We start from the raw sequence: 19,104 nt of genomic DNA on the forward strand, positions 1-19,104 counted from the left end.
TTCAGGGTCTCGCGGGTGTTCTTTGCTGGCAAATGCTTTCTACAGCAGGGCACCCAGTAGGGCACGAAAGGATACTGACAGGCGGAAGCAAAGTGTGACCGGCGCGTGGTGTGGCACTCAGGAGATACGTGTTTTAAATGACAAGAGGGGGTTTTGCTCAGACAGCGGGATGAGGGGGAGCTGGGCAGCGGAGAGTTCTTGGTGTGACACTGGGGGGCATTGGAAGTGGTACGGGTGCCTGGTGTGACTGTGGGTGGAAGAACTATGTTTTAAGTATACTAATGGTTTCGGGGGACAGAAATGATACTGCGCTGACAGAAAGCACCGGAAAGGGGCAAAGTGTTTTCAGGGGCATGACCCCACCCCAGTCGTGTATGGATTCCGAATGCCTGCTGTGGTGGAGTACCTCCAATGGCTGCAGGGGGCTATATTAAGGGAACTGTGTTAAAGGTCATGTCATGGAGGGGTTTGCTGGGGATGCCGGGTCTGGTTCAGAGTGATCGGGTACCTTTAAAGGTCACGTGCTGACTGCACCCATGGGTACGCCGGGGGGCCTAGTAGAGTGCTGTGGGGTACAGTGCCTTCTTTGGGCGGAAGGTATAGCTGTATAGTACGGGTGACAGCGTGCCGTCAATGGTCAAAGCAAGGTAGGCACCATGTGTCTCCGCGGGTAGTATGATGATAGCGCCCAGTTTGGCGCGGCGTCTATGAATGTCTGAGGGTCAGTGGCTGCACGCAGACGCAGGTGGGCAAAGTTTGAAGTGCATACATAGGGTACGGGTAGATGTGAAATGGATCTCAGGAGTAGCAGGGGGTCGCCAGACTGCGTTACCACATGCCCTTGGTGCGGTTCTTTGCGCGGGAAGTCTCTGCTGCGTGCTCGGTTGGGATGCACGTGGCAGCAAGGCTGCAGCTCACAGATCTCCTTCAGGAGAGGACGATGCTCGGTCAACGCCTGCTCTGAATGCTGAGCCCGGCCTCTCTCTCTCCATTAGCAGGGAGTGAGCATCTATCTGCCTGTTCCCAGCGCGGCCAGGACGTGTGCGCACAAACTTCCCGGGGAGCACAGTGAACGGCAGCGTCTTGGAAGCGGCACGGTGGGTGAACCACGGGAGCTTCCACCTGCCAGGTAGGATGCGGTCCTGCCCTGTGTGGCTCCTCGTACCTGCGCCCCTGGCAGCGTGTGGGTGCGGTGTCTCCGCAAACTGTCTGCAATGGCGCGGCCCCCTTCTGTATTTGGAGAGCCATACGCCTGTAATCCTTGCAGAGCCTGGGCGTGACCTCAGCACCCCTTCTCTATTGGTTCTGTCTGGGGCGAAGAGCTGTGCAGTTCAGCATTCCCGATGCACGTGTTCCTGGCTGGCAGGCAGTGGGGTGGGATGGTCAGGTGCCTCGTGCCCCTGCGCCCTCGTTAGGTGGGCTCGACACACCTGCGCCACTGGCTGGCGTGGTGAGTGCAGACTTTACACCTTGCGCATCAGGGCGGATGCTCTTGGCGTGGCTTACCTCCTGCTCCTGGGATGGAGGACTGAGTTACCCTCGCGCCGCTGACAGGGTGTGGGTGTAGTGGCCTGAGCTCCGCTATGTGTGATGGTGGTGACCTTCCGGCGCGTCTACCCGAGTGTGCATGCGGTAATAATCTCTGCACACCTGCGCCTCCCTCGGAGTCTTTTTTGAAGGGAGAAAAGGAACTTTCCTCTCGTGCACCTGGTGGTGCCTTTGTGGTTCGCACTTGAGCTGGTAGCAGCGTTTCAATGTGTAATGGGCAGGCTGCCCACACCTGTGTTCCTCGCCAGGTCTGGGTGTGGTGGGCTCGACACGCCTGTGCTCCTCGCTGGATCCGAACGCGGTGGTCTCTGCATCCCCTCGGAGTCTGGGGGTAGGGAGGTAACTCCGCACACCTCAGCTCCTGGCAGTGTCTCTGTGTGACTGGCAGTGTGTATTGTGGGGTGATCGCACCTGTGCCCCTCTTGCTGTGAGATGGGCTCTGCACGCGCCTCTGGTTAGGGTGGGCTCGACGCACAGGCGCTCCTAGCTCACTCTGAATGTGGTGGTCTCTGCACACGTGCTTCTGGCGAATTCTAGGGGTGGGTGACTGTAAACTAGCCGCCGAAGTGCATGTGAACTGCGATCCAGAGTAACATGTGTTCCCGGGTCTAACACATGGCTGAAAAGTAATGATGTTGTTGTTGTTAATAACCCGATGGAACCGTTCACTTGGAAATGTACTGTTTTGCCTTATGAAACCTCGATTGGCTACAGCGATCACGGACTGCTTGTGTAACCAGAGCCCGTGTTATGAAACTTCAAGTCATTCCATCAATTAAAGCCTAAGTGGCTCCCAGGCAGCCTTTTGATTTGCTGAATAGCCGATTGACACATTTACGGTTTCTACAGGTGTCAGGCGCCCTGTCGAGAAGGCTTGCCTTAGATGTGTGTCCCTCGGTTTCACATCATAGGACACGCCACCCTTTTTCTTTTAGAACAGGCATCTCAGGACTGTTGTTTTCCGCAAACCGCAGGGTAAGTGTTGCTTTTCAAATGAAAAAAGTATGGGCCGACCTCTGCTCGGCGCACCTGCCTGTTAGCTCCGTGCACCGGCGTTCCCGGTGTTTTGAGTTTTCTCTGTGGATTTGGGGCGGTCCCGTGGTCACAGACGTGCTGTGTAATTTGAGGCAACTCACTCTGCCGGCTGCGGAGAACGCGCGGCTCCGGTCCCCTCATTCCGGGGTCACCGGCTACTGGTAGCCCGTTTCTTCCTCCCCACAGGACAAGACCCGTTGCTCTCCAGCACCCAGGTCAGCGGAAGTGTGCCTCGAAGCGGTAGTTCGGTGGCCGACGTGTGACAGCGGCTCTGCAGGAAGATAGTGTGCTGTTCTCAGAGTAGGGGCCACAGTCAGGGTGTTTTTGAGCGAAAGGATAGATGTAGCTCGGTGGGTTAAGGTGAGATTTGTGCGCGTACTGCAGGTCGCAGGTTCGAATCTGAACTATATCTCCGCCTTTAAATATTTTGCCACCTGCAAGGTGATGCCATGTAGTTGAGAAAAGCCGAATGTTTTTTTGAGGTTATGTGTGAACTCCGAGGTTAAAGGGCAATATACATCGAGGTGTTTGCGGTGGTGGAATTGGCATACTGAGGGGTGGGGCGGTGGCTGAAAGGGGTGAGGTCAATGGAGGTCAAGTACTGCATTCTCTTGATTTACTTTGCCACCAAAGAAATTGGCACCGAGGAAACCGTGGGTAGTGTAGCTTACTTAATTTGTCACCAACAGGCTGCATTTGATGTAACCCGAAGAGTTTAAGGTGCATGCTGCACTCATCAATAACATACAGAGAGTTTCATTGTGTGTTATTTGTAAGGCACCTCTAGTGGCTAGTTCCCGCTGCAGAGCATAGATGGTCAGTGCAGGTTTCTATTTTAACAACAAAACTTGCACGTCACAGACTTTGACTCCAATGCCCTTCTTGCCTGTCGGTTCTAGAATTCTAAAACATACCGACGCCAACTTTTCTCTGAGTTCTTGCCCCAAGTTCCAGCTTTGGTTTTTAATGTGCGACGCTGTAAACCTCTATTTTATGTAACGTTTCCTTTCGCTGTTAACAGCTCGATATCTTAAGAGGCTATAGATCTACTTGTTGGTCTCACGTAGACCTGAGAAAGTCAAATCCGTGATAAAATATCCTTAAACTTTTAGTAAGGTGTGAAGTGACAGAGCAGCTGCAGGGTGCATCGTTATTTCTGCAGATGGCCTGAAGGGTGTGACTGCAGTGCGTGGGCTACAGCTGACCAGAACCAGGACACCCATCATTCGAGGTTCTCTGTGGAGAATGCCACACACGGAAGGAAACTAAGAGCTCTTCAGCTCTCCAGCGAGCCACACTGGACACGTGTCCCAATGTCTGCATACAGGGCATCGGGACACAATCAGGATAAGTCTCGGGAGTAAAACTGTTGTCATTATCTTATCAGATAAGTAAAGCACCTACACAGGACGGAGCGGTGGTGTTTCAGGAATATATGAGGAAATGTGCTCCTAAGTAGGTTAGAGTTTACTCAGCAAATCAAGTAACATAATCTATTAAACAACTGACAAACATAATCTATGAAATCTCTAGACAAAACATACGTTGGAAACTATTAAAGTTTATTCAATGATTTAAATTCACTATAGAAGGCAGGATATGGTTAGTCTAAAATTCAGGCAAAATGCATTCTAGATGATCTATATGGAATTAGCACAAGACTCAACGAAATTGCAGAAATCTGTTGCCACTACCAATTAAAAATTGGCTGTTAAGCTAATATTTGCAACTTGGGGCCTAGCTCAAGTAGAATCTATAAATTATTTTAAGTCCTTAGAATGCAAATAATCAAAGTGGGTCTGCCTTCTTAGAATCAGGGACGCAAAACTGGCTCGTATCCAAAATCTGTCCTCTTTTTCAGGAAAATACACAGTACAAATCTCAGTCAGCATGAGGTAAGCAAAATGTTACAAAGATTCAGCGAATATACAGGATAAAATGCATCAGTACCGGACACCATCCTCACACCACCCCCCAAATGAATAATGATTAGTCCCCGTGTAAGAAATTGTGGTATCAGTTGAGAGTGGTGAAGGCCCCACTCACATAATAAACACAATCCTTGTCAGGGTGAATCACAAAAACAGACACTAAATTAACCTATGCATGACCCTCTGGTAGCCTGGCACAGAAGCACTAAGGCTTAATTTGGACAAATAGGAGAGAAGCACTCAAAAAAGTGTTATTTATATGTAGTCATAATCTATGAATCCAATATAACTAACATTTTATCTGTTCTGTCAGTGATAGTCACAAGGTATTCCACGCTCAGTCCATTAATCTGTCCAAATAGACCAATCCATTATGTATTTAGTTTATTCTTCATTATCTTTTACAATATTCTTCTTTACAATACATGGTAAAATAAAATTGTCAGCCCAGTCAAAGCTGTTCGTCCCTTTCACAGGACGTCATCGGGGCTGCAGAGCAACATGTACAAAAATATTTGCAGGTACAAAAATCTAACGTCCCCCACGCATACATTTCCCAATTCCGTACAGCACAACAGCAAGCGTCAAATAACCCCGAACGGTTTACAGAGTAACACATCGCATCACCATTCTGCCCAGCAAGATCCCTGATTAATGACTGACAATCATACAATTGAATCGGTGAGGGCTCCTTTCATATAGAGACATTACTCTGCAAAAAGGAGGACCCAGCTAATTGTTACAAGAAACCAAGTTGTTCATTTATTGCATTTGTAGTTATAATTGTATGGTGTCTAGCATGTTACAATCACATCATATATTTCATACATTCAAGCACATCAAAATCCAAAGCATATCAAAACCATACATACAGACTAGTTGTATCCAGATACATTATTACTTCCATTATAATATCTCAAGTGAAATGACATCTTCACAGTTCTTTTCCTCTTTAAGGTCCATTAATTAATACTTTCTGAAACAGGCAGTAAGCACGTCGAACTATGTAGTCCCACATCATAAAACACTCCTATGCACTATCAGTCTCACCAAAACACCTTCCCAATACCCCACATCATTTTGAACAGTTAAAAAATATACTGAAATCCCGCCATAAGTAAAATGTAATCAGCTCAAATCAAATACATTGATCACATTATATTTTTTAAACTCTTGTCATACCTACACCCCAATACAAGCATCATCGTAGAGTATAGCCATGCATAGCAAATGATCATACCTTCACAAAGTTAACAATGATGATTAAAAAAACGATCGTAATACTTCCAGTCACCCCGTAATTATACCCTTTTCACAGCAAAACACAACCACAAACCAAAAAAATTTGCATGTTTCGGATAACGTGGTTTGTGCAAATCAAAGAGCACTGTCTGTTATTATGTCATGCCCCGGCTAGTTCTAGTTCATTAACGCCCCATCAACCTCATGGCTGCCGATGCCACCTTTCACCTGTTGCAACAATACAACCGTGATTGTCAATTTCAACACTGACAAGGGTATATCCACAATCACAATACTTTCAGTCACACCCCATATGATGCCCTCCTCATGTCAAAATGGCTTACCTCTTGGACTATGGCATCCTTGTACCCTCGCTTTTCCCACCAACAGCATGGCTGCCATGTTGCACTCAGGTTCGTTGATAAAGGACCAAACTCTTCTGCTATTGGTCAATCCATGATGGATTATTCTGCGATAGCTCCACGTCGCAAAGTTCCACCGTCTCGGAGTATATATCCGTCTCTGATTCAACATGCAAAATGTCTCAATTCCTAGTAGTAGGTAGCTCAACATTTGCATTTTTCTTTCACATACTAAAGACTGGACATGCTATTTAAGCCTATATCAGTCCCGTTTAGCAAGACTGTGTCATGTTATGGTATGTTGACCCTTCCATTGTATGTACTACAACGTGGAGTACTGCTTATTAAACCTGTGTAATGAGGTTGCACCATATTGGAATATGTTAATACCAGCCTATCGAATATTTTTTAAAAAGTTTATCAGTACTCTAAAAATAAATCTGCACGTCACTCTGGCAAGGCAAATTTCCATGATGAAATTCCATGTAATTCCATTATACAAATATATCCTAGAACTGTCTCTGTTAATCATAAATGCACAGACTTCACCTAATTAAATATAACAATATTACTATGTTGGCTACAAAAAAACAATTTACTTCACAGAATGCAATAATCAACGCACTCAACCTTCTTGAAGTCCATTAACACACTACATTCCAGTAGAATGGAACAATGGAGAATTCCACTACTCCAACAGACAAATGGGAACCCAAGTGCTAAAAACAGACATCATCTTAAAGTGTAAGCCATCATATAGGATTGTTTACATCTAATGGAATGAGCAATGTCATTTTCATAGTATCATGGCCTTGGTCAGAGAGAAGGAACAAACTTTACACCCTCCCTGTACTCACACTCCCTACTACAGATACGCTCTGATGCGCCTGTGTTCCCAAAATAATAAAAATCAACATGTACATCTCCAAATATTGGTCATCTTGATACGAGTCTTTCAATGATATCAAAACAGTCAGTTATTCCATTATCTCACTATCATCACCCCCATCTATTCTCGCACTCAGGCTAGTCAACCTATTTTTGGAAAAATCAAACCCCATTCAACCTACAGAAAGCAATGTAACTCATTTTCCGTATTTAGACCTTTTTTTGGGGTTCTCACTCTGCTACTTTACCTGGCTTTAGTCTGCCATAGAGTTAGTTCCGGGTCTCCATCCCACGGACTTGAATTCATTACTTTAGTAGTCTGTGAAATGTAAAGTCCCAATGATCGGGATGACACTCCCTAATATGTTGAACCAAGAGGTAGTGCACATCCTTATTTCTTATAGTCTTATAGTGCTCTTGAATCCGATCCCTCAGGGCTTTTTGGTGCTATCAACTTCATAATTGAGAAGTTACATACAATACCATTAAACACAAAAGTACTGTTGCAAATTATGAATTGATCGGTATAATGGAATTTGCCCGAGTTTTACTTAAAACCCTTCATTTTGTCAATACCAAACTGGCACATGTTACATTCAGAACATACATAGAAACCCTTAGTTAGGTCAGGTAACCATTTTCCTTTTTCACTTTCATTTTAGGTAACAAATAACTCCTTGTAACTCTGTTTCTGTTAGTATGTCCTCTCTTATACGTAGCCAAAAGTTTCTCACAATCCCCCATCTCTAGACCAGGTACCCTGGATAACAACGGCCAACGGTTCAATAATATTTTATAAATGTCATTGTGATCTGTGTTATACATAGTCACCAATGCCAGTCTGTTCTTGGTAGTATTTGCAGGTTACTGTATAAGTTTGGTGCTTCTATGTACCCCTCGGATTCTCTTCACCGCTAGGTTTAGAGGCGTATTAATATAACCCCATTGTAGGAAAATGGCCCTTGTTGCAGTTACCCCCCCCCTTAGGCCTGATATTGATGCTGACTTGACTGAGAGTGTGCTGTGATCCTGCTAACCAGGCCCCAGCAGCAGTGTTCTTTCACAAAAAATGTACCATTGTTTCCACAATTGGCACACCCCTGGCACACAGATAAGTCCCTTGTAAAAGGTACCAGTGGTACCAAGGGCCCAGGGGCTGCAGCATGTGTTGTGCCACCCTAAGGGACCCCTCACCTAACACATGCACATTTCCATTGCAGATTGTGTGTGTTGGTGGAGAGAAAAAGGCAAACTCGAGATGGCATTCCCCCTCAGGGTGCCATGCACACAAAACACTGCCTGTGGCATAGGTAAGTCACCCTCTAGCAGGCCTTAAAGTCCTAAGGCAGGGTGAACTATACCACAGGTGAGGGCATAGCTGCATTAGCAATATGGCCCTACAGTGTCTACGTCCATTCTTAGACATTGTAAGTTCAGTGTGGCCATATTAAGTATATGGTCTGGGAGTTTGCCAAAACGAACTCCACAGTTCCATAATGGCTACACTGAATACTGGGAAGTTTAGTATCAAACCTCTCAGAATAATAAACCCACACTGATGTCATTGGTTTGATTTATTAAAAAATGCACACAGAGGGCACCTTAGAGATGCCCCCTGTATTTTACCCAGTCCTTCAGTGCAGGACTGACTGGTCTGTGCCAGCTTGCCACTGAGAGACGAGTTTCTGACCCCCTGGGGTGAGAGCGTTTGTGCTATCTGGGGCTAGAAACAAAGCCTGCACTGGGTGGAGGTGCTTCATACCCCCTCCCCTGCAGGAACTGTAACACCTAGCGGTGAGCCTCAAAGGCTCAGCCTTCGTGTTACAATGTCCCAGGGCACTCCAGCAACTGGAGATGCCCAGCCCCTGACAACACTCTACTTTTGGCATCAAGCCAGTGGGATAATTAGGAAAAACAAGGAGGAGTCATCACCTCAGCCAGGACCACCATCTTGGTTTGGAGGACGGGGACCAATAGGGTTAGGAATGTGCTCCCAACCCTAAGTGAGTGGGTACAGGAAGGGTGTAGCCACCCTCAGGGACAGTAGACATTGGCTACTGCCCTTTGACCCCTAAATACACCCCTAAATCTTGTATTTAAGGGCCCCCTGAGCCAAGCTAGTCAGATTCCTGATGACCTCAAGAAAAGAAGGATTGCTGAGCTGACAACCACGCAGAGAAGGAAATGAGACAACAAGTGACTTGGCCCCAGCCCTACCGGCCTGCCTCCTGCTTCAAAGAACCTGCAGAAGAAAGGCGACGCATCCTGCAGGTCCAGCGACCTCTGAAAAACCACCAGAGGACTGCCTGCATCACAAAGGATCAAGAACTCCTGTGGACAGAGGCCTTTGCCAAAGAAGAACAGAAGAAGAAACCTCTTCTGAAGGACTCCCACCTCACTCCAGAAGCGTGAGTCCTAACCACTCAGCACCGGGCGCCCACGTCCCGAGTCCAGGTGTCCCAACTGACCAAAGAGGACCCCCAGGCAACGGCGACCAAGTGCCCACCATTGGTTGACCCCTCCATGATGACGCCTGCAGAGAGAATTCTGAGGACCGCCCTGACCACGACTGCCCTGGACAAAGATAATAGATGCCAAAGGACCCACTGCACCCGCAGCCCCCAGGCTTTGGAGAAATCGACACCTGGTACAGCGAAGATCAACAGGAAACAGGAGTCCCTCTTCCCTGTTCGACCAGTGGTGTGCCCGAGACACCTCCCTTCCCCCCCAGACCTTGCCTGCAGCGCCTGAGTGACCCCCAGGGTCCCCGCATAGTTTAATTGGAAACCTGATGCCCTGTTTGCACCCTGCACATGGCCACGCCAGTGCCACTGAGGGTGTGGAATTGGTGCCTACTTGGGGCCCCTCCAGTGCTCCTCTAATCCCCCCTGGTCTGCCCTCCGAGCCGCGGGTACCTACCTGATGGCAGACCGAATTCCGAGCACCGCCTGTCACCATAGGAGCCCACATTAAAATTGCTTAACTTTGACCTCTGCACCCGGCCGGCCCCGTGTTGCTGGTGGTGGGTGTTTGGGGTTGACTTGAACCCTCAATGGTGGACTACCTATAACCTGGAGACTGGAACTGTAAGTCGTGTACTTACCTCTAAAACTGTACTTTATTTTCTTCCCCCAGGAACTGTTCTGAAAATGCAGTGTCCACTTTTATTATAGATATTCTCTGTTTTCTTAAAAACTGTTTACTTGACTAAAGTGAAACAAAGTTACATTGATGTCTATGCTAAGTACTTACTGTAGGAGGCTGGCCTGGCTTGAAGTGGGTACCAGAGGTACTTACACCTTGTGCCAGGTCCAGTTATCCCTTATTAGTGTAGAAGAGGTGTTTCTAGCAGCTTAGGCTCATAGAAGGTAGCTATAGCAGAGCAGCTTAGGCTGAACTAGGAGACATGCAAAGCTCCTACTATACCACTGGTGTCATATGCACAATATGATAAGAAAACACAATACACAGATATACTAAAAATAAAGGTACTTTATTTTTATGACAATATGCCAAAAGTATCTCAGTGAGTACCCTCAGTATGAGGATGCCAAATATACACAAGATATATGTACACAATACCAAAAATATGCAGTAATAGCAAAAGGAAGTAATGCAAGCAGTGTATAGTTACAATAGATTGCAATAGGAGCACATAGGTATAGGGGCAACACAAACCATATACTCCAAAAGTGGAATGCGAACCACGAATGGACCCCAAACCTATGTGAGCTTGTAGAGGGTCGCTGGGACTGTAAGAAAACAGTGAGGGTTAGAAAAATAGCCCACCCCAAGACCCTGTAAGGTAGGTGTAAAGTGCACATACAACCCCCAGAGAGCACAGAAGTCGTGATAGGAAAATTTTGCAAGGAAAACCAACACCAGCAAAACAACAACAGTGGATTTCCGGACCTGAGTACCTGTGAAACAAGGGGACCAAGTCCAAGAGTCGCGACAGTGTAGAGAGTGGGCAGATGCCCAGGAAATGCCAGCTGAGGGTGCAAAGGAGCTACCACTGGATGGAAGAAGCTTGGTGTTTTGCAAGAACGAAGAGGACTAGGAACTTCCCCTTTGGAGGATGGATGTCTCACGTCATGAAGAAGCTTGCAGAGGTGTTCCCACGCAGAAAGACCGCAAACAAGCCTTGCTAGCTGCAAGGGTTGCGGTTAGGGTTTTTGGATGCTGCTGTGGCCCAGGAGGGACCAGGATGTCGCCACTTGGATGAGGAGACAGAGGGGGTGCCCAGCAAGTCAGGGAGCCCTCACAGGAGCAGGCAGCACCCACAGAAGTACTGGAACAGGCACTTTGAAGAGGAGTGAACCAGAGTCCACCCGAAGTCAGAAAAGGGAGTCCCACGACGCCGGAGGACAACTCAGAAGGTTGTGCACTGCAGGTTAGAGTGTCGGGGAACCAGGCTTGGCTGTGCACAAAGGAAATCCTGGAAGAGTGCACAGGAGCCAGAGCAGCTGCAAATCATGCAGTACCCAGCAATGCAGTCTAGCGTGGGGAGGCAAGGACTTACCTCCACCAAACTTGGACTGAAGAGTCACTGGACTGTGGGAGTCACTTGGACAGAGTTGCTAAGTACCAGGGACCATGCTCGTCGTGCTGAGAGGGGACCCAGAGGACCAGTGATGCAGTCTTTTGTTGCCTGCGGTTGCAGGGGGAAGATTCCGTCAACCCACGGGAGATTTCTTCAGAGCTCCTGGTGCAGAAAGGAGGCAGGCTACCCCCAGAGCATGCACCACCAGGAAACAGTCGAAAAAGCCAGCAGGATGAAGCGATACAAGGTTGCAGTAGTCGTCTTTGCTACTTTGTTGCGGTTTTGCAGGCGTCCTGAGCAGTCAGCGGTCGATCCTTTGGCAGAAGGTGAAGAGGGAGATGCAGAGGAACTCTGATGAGCTCTTGCATTCGGTATCTGAAGAATTCCCCAAAGCAGAGACCCTAAATAGCCAGAAAAGGAGGTTTGGCTACCTAGGAGGGAGGATAGGCTAGTAAGAAAGGTAAAAGCCTATCAGAAGTAGTCTCTGACGTCACCTGCTGGCCCTGGCCACTCAGAGCAGTCCAGCGTGCCAGCACTCCCCTGAATCCAAGATGGCAGAGGTCTGGGGCACGCTGGAGGAGCTCTGGGCACCTCCCCTGGGAGGCGCAAGTCAGGGGAGTGGTCACTCCCCTTTCCTTTGTCCAGTTTCGCGCCAGAGCAGGGCTGGGTGATCCCTGAACCAGTGTAGACTGGCTTATGCAGAGATGGGCACCATCTGTGCCCATCAAAGCATTTCCAGAGGCTGGGGGAGGCTACTCCTCCCCAGCCCTGACATCTATTTCCAAAGGGCGAGGGTGTAACACCCTCTCTCTGAGGAAGTCCTTTGTTCTGCCTTCCTGGGCCAGGCCTGGCTGGACCCCAGGAGGGCAGAAACCTGTCTGAGGGGTTGGCAGCAGCAGCAGCTGCAGTGAAACCCCGGGAAAGGCAGTTTGGCAGTACCCGGGTTCTGTGCTAGAGACCCGGAGGATCATGGAATTGTCCCCCCAATGCCAGAATGGCATTGGGGTGACAATTCCATGATCCTAGACATATTACATGGTCATGTTCGGAGTTACCATTGTGAAGCTGTACATAGGTAGAGACCTATGTACAGTGCACGTGTGTAATGGTGTCCCCGCACTCACAAAGTCCGGGGAATTTGCCCTGAACGATGTGGGGGCACCCTGGCTAGTGCCAGGGTGTCCACACACTAAGTAACTTTGCACCTAACCTTCACCAGGTGAAGGTTAGACATATAGGTGACTTATAAGTTACTTAAGTGCAGTGGTAAATGGCTGTGAAATAACGTGGACGTTATTTCACTCAAGCTGCACTGGCAGGCCTGTGTAAGAATAGTCAGATCTCCCTATGGGTGGCAAAAGAAATGCTGCAGCCCATAGGGATCTCCTGGAACCCCAATACCCTGGGTACCTCAGTACCATATACTAGGGAATTATAAGGGTGTTCCAGTATGCCAATGTGAATTGGTGAAATTGGTCACTAGCCTGTTAGTGACAATTTGGAAAGCAGAGAGAGCATAACCACTGAGGTTCTGGTTAGCAGAGCCTCAGTGAGACAGTTAGGCATCACACAGGGAACACATACATATAGGCCACAGACTTATGAGCACTGGGGTCCTGGCTAGCAGGGTCCCAGTGACACATAACAAACATACTGACAACATAGGGTTTTCACTATGAGCACTGGGCCCTGGCTAGCAGGATCCCAGTGAGACAGTGAAAACACCCTGACATATACTCACAAACAGGTCAAAAGTGGGGGTAACAAGGCTAGAAAGAGGCTACTTTCTCACACAACCCCCCCCCAAACGAAGGACAATAAGGCTAACCTTGGCCAGTTGAGACTTTATTGTCTAAGTGGTGATAAGTGGAGAGTAGCTCTGCAATAGACTGGTTACTCCCTTTATCATCCACTATATGGTTACTTCCCTGTGGGGATGTAAACCACCCTGTTTGAAGTTTTTTAGCTAACCAACAATGTGAAGATCTATTTTTCGGAGTTTCTATCAGTAAGTTTTAGTTTAGAACAGTGGGAATTGTCCACTGGACCTATTTCTAGTGATGAGAATGCCAGACAGGGATGCTGTCTCAGTAAAGCCATAGCTGGGCAAAAACTTTGTCCTTATGGCTGTAAGAGAGAACAGGGATGCTGTTTCTCTTGAGTTGGAGCAGGGCAGGGATGCTGTCCAATGAGCTCCACACTAGGGCAGGGCTGCTGTCCTAAGTGTTGTGAGGCAGTACAGGGTTTCTGCACTAAAGTTTCTCTGGTAGGGTTGGAGGGATGCTCCATGTTAACTACCATGGTGGACTTTTTCTCACCAATATTAGTTATCCCACAGAGAGGTACTTCCACCTCAGGGAGTACAGCTATGCCAGCTGATGATTCCCTTGGTACAGGTGCCACCCCAGGAGAGGTTTCTCCCACCACAGGAATGGTATCCTGAATGGCAGGGTGGGTAGGGGATACTGTGATACCCTTTTTACCTGTTGTTGGAGAAGGATCCTGAGTTTTCAGGCCTTTTTCTCTCCCTTGCTTTTTCATTTAAGTAGAAATGAGAGGGAACAATTCATCAGGGATACCCAGCATGGCTGCATGGGTAGAAAACTCTACCTCAGCCCAACCTGAGGTCTCTAGGTCATTACTTAAGAGACAGTCTACAGGTAAGCTAGGTGACACTCCACCTGCTTAGGGCCAGTAACTCCACCCCAACTAAGCTGAACTATAGCAAAGGGAAGAAACTTAGTGGAGTTATGGACATCAATAATCTTGTACTGTTGTCCAATGATGTGTTGTTCAGGAGGCACTAGGTTTTCAGTCACCAAAGTGATACTGGCACCTGTGTCCCTGTAGGCCTGGGCCTCAACACCATTTATTGAAACTGTCTGCCTGTACTTATCCATTGTAAGGGGACAAGCAGCCAGTGTGGCAAGGCCAATGCCACTAGGTGTGACAGAAACTGTCTTGGGACTGACTACCCCAGTTTCTATGATGGACCCATAAGTGAACCCAACTCAACTACACCCTTAGTTTGACTGTTGCCAGCAGTCCCACCACTATTACCACTACGGCTAGGGGCACTAGAGTTTGATGTATTAGTGATGGTAGGCTCAGGGGGTTTACCTGGACAGGACTTATCCCCTGGCCTATGGCCTTTATTTTTACACACAAAGCACCAAGGCTTTTTAATGTGTGTATGTTGTGAAGAAGAGGAAGAATTAGATTTATCCCCACCCCCTGAAGAGTGTTTAGGATTTGAAGAAGGATCTTTGGTTTTACCCTTATCCCCATGCTTATCCTGAGATTTCTCACCATCTTTCTTCTTGCCATCCTTGTCACCCCCTGTATGAACTTTTCTGTTCACTCTTGTTCTGACCCATTTGTCTGCCTTCTTTCCCAATTCTTGGGGAGAGGTCAGATCTGAGTCCACTAGATATTGGTGTAACAAGTCAGACACACAGTTATTCAGAACGTGCTCTCTCAGAATAAGATTATACAGGCTTTCATAGTCAGAAACTTTACTGCCATGTAACCACCCCTCCAAGGCCTTCACTGAATAGTCAACAAAGTCTACCCAGTCTTGTGAGGACTCTTTTCTGGTTTCTCTGAACTTAATCCTGTATTGTTCAGTTGTTAAGCCAAATCCATCCAAGAGTGCATCCTTCAAAACTGCAAAATTATTGGCATCACTTTCCCTAACAGTAAGGAGCCTATCCCTACCTTTTCCATTGAAAGATAGCCATAGGATAGCAGCCCACTGCCTTTGAGGGACCCCCTGTACCATACAGGCCCTCTCAAGTGCAGCAAACCACTTGTTAATGTCATCCCCCTCCTTGTAAGAGGGAACAATCTTGTGCAGATTCCTGGAATCATGCTCTCTCACAGGTTTGCTATCAGGAATACTGCTGCTGCCACCATGGGGTCCAAACCCCAACCTCTGTCTCTCTTTCTCCGGATCTAGGGATTCCCTGTCTAGAGCCAGCTGTTGCTGTTTAAGCTTCAGTCTGGTGTCTTCCACTCTCAACTTGTTGAGTTCCCTTTCTAACATTTTGTCTTCAGGGTGGGTGGGTTGGCAATGCTTGGACACAGAAGATATATTGGAATTAACAGAGGGAGACCTGTCCCTAACAGCTTGCACTCTAACAACCTGGCCTTCAGGAACAAAAACATCCCTACTATGATGAGAGCTTCCATTACTACCAGCATTGCTATGAGGTCTGCTAGGGGGCAGGTTTGGAAGAGAACCCTGTACACCTCCCACAAGGGTCTCCCCTGGGTCAGAGTGTGAGCTATCTACTAACCTTTCTGATGAAGACCCACCCTGGGCCTTATCATTCTCAATGAGCATGTTAGATAGAAATTCTCTAGAAGGGTTCTTTCCTACCACTAAACCTCTATCAATGCGCAGACTCCTTAGGCTCTTAAAGTTAAGATTGTCATATGTTGTATTGACCATTTTAAGAGAAGTTCCTACATCAGACATAACAGAAGAAGGTTTAGGGACAGTGAGAAGAGAGAAAAAGTTTCAGGACTTTCTAAAGAACAGGAAAAAAAACCTTTTCAAACTTTTTGAAACTTTTAGAAAGTTTAGAAGTACTTTTCAGCACTTAGCAGATAGTGTAAGAGAAGAAAAGCAAAACTTTTTGGTTAGGTGTACATACACTGAATTTGTTTTGTATATTTTTTGTTTATGAAAAGTACAAAATGACAAAGTGGTAAGTAGTTACAAATACTTATCCCACCGCTGCACAACCAATGTAGGAGGCTGGGCTGGCTTGTAGTGGGTACCAGAGGTACTTACACCTTGTGCCAGGTCCAGTTATCCCTTATTAGTGTAGAAGAGGTGTTTCTAGCAGCTTAGGCTGATAAAAGGTAGCTATAGCAGAGCAGCTTAGGCTGAACTAGGAGACATGCAAAGCTCCTACTATACCACTGGTGTCATATGCACAATATCATAAGAAAACACAATACACAGATATACTAAAAATAAAGGTACTTTATTTTTATGACAATATGCCAAAAGTATCTCAGTGAGTACCCTCAGTATGAGGATGCCAAATATACACAAGATATATGTACACAATACCAAAAATATGCAGTAATAGCAAAAGGAAGTAATGCAAGCAGTGTATAGTTACAATAGATTGCAATAGGAGCACATAGGTATAGGGGCAACACAAACCATATACTCCAAAAGTGGAATGCGAACCACGAATGGACCCCAAACCTATGTGAGCTTGTAGAGGGTCGCTGGGATTGTAAGAAAACAGTGAGGGTTAGAAAAATAGCCCACCCCAAGACCCTGTAAGGTAGGTGTAAAGTGCACCTACAACCCCCAGAGAGCACAGAAGTCGTGATAGGGGGATTCTGCAAGGAAAACCAACACCAGCAAAACAACAACAGTGGATTTCCAGACCTGAGTACCTGTGAAACAAGGGGACCAAGTCCAAGAGTCGTGACAGTGTCGAGAGTGGGCAGATGCCCAGGAAATGCCAGCTGAGGGTGTAAAGGAGCTACCACTGGATGGAAGAAGCTTGGTGTTTTGCAAGAACGAAGATGACTAGGAACTTCCCCTTTGGAGGATGGATGTCTCACGTCGTGAAAAAGCTTGCAGAGGTGTTCCTACACAGAAAGACCGCAAACAAGCCTTGCTAGCTGCAAGGGTTGCGGTTAGGGTTTTTGGATGCTGCTGTGGCCCAGGAGGGGCCAGGATGTCACCACTTGGATGAGGAGACAGAGGGGACGCCCAGCAAGTCAGAGAGCCCTCACAGGAGCAGGCAGCACCCGCAGAAGTACCGGAACAGGCACTTTGAAGAGGAGTGAACCGGAGTCCACCCGAAGTCAGAAAAGGGAGTCCCACGATGACGGAGGACAACTCAGAAGGTTGTGCACTGCAGGTTAGAGTGTTGGGGACCCAGGCTTGGCTGTGCATGAAGGAAATCCTGGAAGAGTGCACAGGAGCCGGAGCACCTGCAAATCACGCGGTACCCAGCAATGCAGTCTAGCGTGGGGAGGCAAGGACTTACCTCCACCAAACTTGGACTGAAGAGTCACTGGACTGTGGGAGTCACTTGGACAGAGTTGCTGAGTTCCAGGGACCACGCTCGTCATGCTGAGAGGGGACCCAGAGGACCAGTGATGCAGTCTTTTGTTGCCTGCGGTTGCAGGGGGAAGATTCCGTCGACCCACGGGAGATTTCTTCAGAGCTCCTGGTGCAGAAAGGAGGCAGGCTACCCCTAGAGCATGCACCACCAGGAAACAGTCGAGAAAGCCAGCAGGATGAAGCGATACAAGGTTGCAGTAGTCGTCTTTGCTACTTTGTTGCGGTTTTGCAGGCGTCCTGAGCAGTCAGCGGTCGATCCTTTGGCAGAAGGTGAAGAGGGAGATGCAGAGGAACTCTGATGAGCTCTTGCATTCGGTATCTGAAGAATTCCCCAAAGCAGAGACCGAAATAGCCAGAAAAGGAGGTTTGGCTACCTAGGAGGGAGGATAGGCTAGTAAGAAAGGTAAAAGCCTATCAGAAGGAGTCTCTGACGTCACCTGCTGGCCCTGGCCACTCAGAGCAGTCCAGTGTGCCAGCACACCTCTGAATCCAAGATGGCAGAGGTCTGGGGCACGCTGGAGGAGCTCTGGGCACCTCCCCTGGGAGGTGCTGGGGAGTGGTCACTCCCCTTTCCTTTGTCCAGTTTCACGCCAGAGCAGGGCTGGGGGATCCCTGAACCGGTGTAGACTGGCTTATACAGAGATGGGCACCATCTGTGCCCATCAAAGCATTTCCAGAGGCTGGGGGAGGCTACTCCTCCCCAGCCCTGACACCTATTTCCAAAGGGAGAGGGTGTAACACCCTCTCTCTGAGGAAGTCCTTTGTTCTGCCTTCCTGGGCCAGGCCTGGCTGGACCCCAGGAGGGCAGAAACCGTCTGAGGGGTTGGCAGCAGCAGCAGCTGCAGTGAAACCACGGGAAAGGCAGTTTGGCAGTACCCGGGTTCTGTGCTAGAGACCCGGGGGATCATGGAATTGTCCCCCCAATGCCAGGATGGCATTGGGGTGACAATTCCATGATCCTAGACATATTACATGGCCATGTTCGGAGTTACCATTGTGACGCTGTACATAGGTAGAGACCTATGTACAGTGCACGCGTGTAATGGTGTTCCCGCACTCACAAAGTCCGGGGAATTTGCCCTGAACGATGTGGGGGCACCCTGGCTAGTGCCAGGGTGTCCACACACTAAGTAACTTTGCACCTAACCTTCACCAGGTGAAGGTTAGACATATAGGTGACTTATAAGTTACTTAAGTGCAGTGGTAAATGGCTGTGAAATAACGTGGACGTTATTTCACTCAGGCTGCACTGGCAGGCCTGTGTAAGAATAGTCAGATCTCCCTATGGGTGGCAAAAGAAATGCTGCAGCCCATAGGGATCTCCTGGAACCCCAATACCCTGGGTACCTCAGTACCATATACTAGGGAATTATAAGGGTGTTCCAGTATGCCAATGTGAATTGGTGAAATTGGTCACTAGCCTGTTAGTGACAATTTGGAAAGCAGAGAGAGCAT

At 47.9% G+C, this 19,104-nt stretch overlaps 1 protein-coding gene across 3 annotated transcripts in view; it reads left to right on the forward strand.

The window, feature by feature from the left end:
• The window catches only part of CORIN (corin, serine peptidase), a 1,512,429-nt gene that overhangs the window by 1,749 nt on the left and 1,491,576 nt on the right, over nucleotides 1–19,104 (forward strand). The window contains exon 1 of one of the 3 annotated variants that reach the window (XM_069201651.1): nucleotides 1,032–1,129. The exons of the other annotated variants lie outside the window; for them this stretch is intronic. The gene's annotated coding sequence lies outside the window, so the exon portion shown is untranslated. Of the gene's footprint in view, nucleotides 1–1,031; nucleotides 1,130–19,104 lie in introns of those variants that run through there. 3 annotated transcript variants of the gene reach the window in all.

This window comes from Pleurodeles waltl, chromosome 1_2 (genome assembly GCF_031143425.1).
Source record: "Pleurodeles waltl isolate 20211129_DDA chromosome 1_2, aPleWal1.hap1.20221129, whole genome shotgun sequence".
Taxonomy (NCBI): domain Eukaryota; kingdom Metazoa; phylum Chordata; class Amphibia; order Caudata; family Salamandridae; genus Pleurodeles; species Pleurodeles waltl.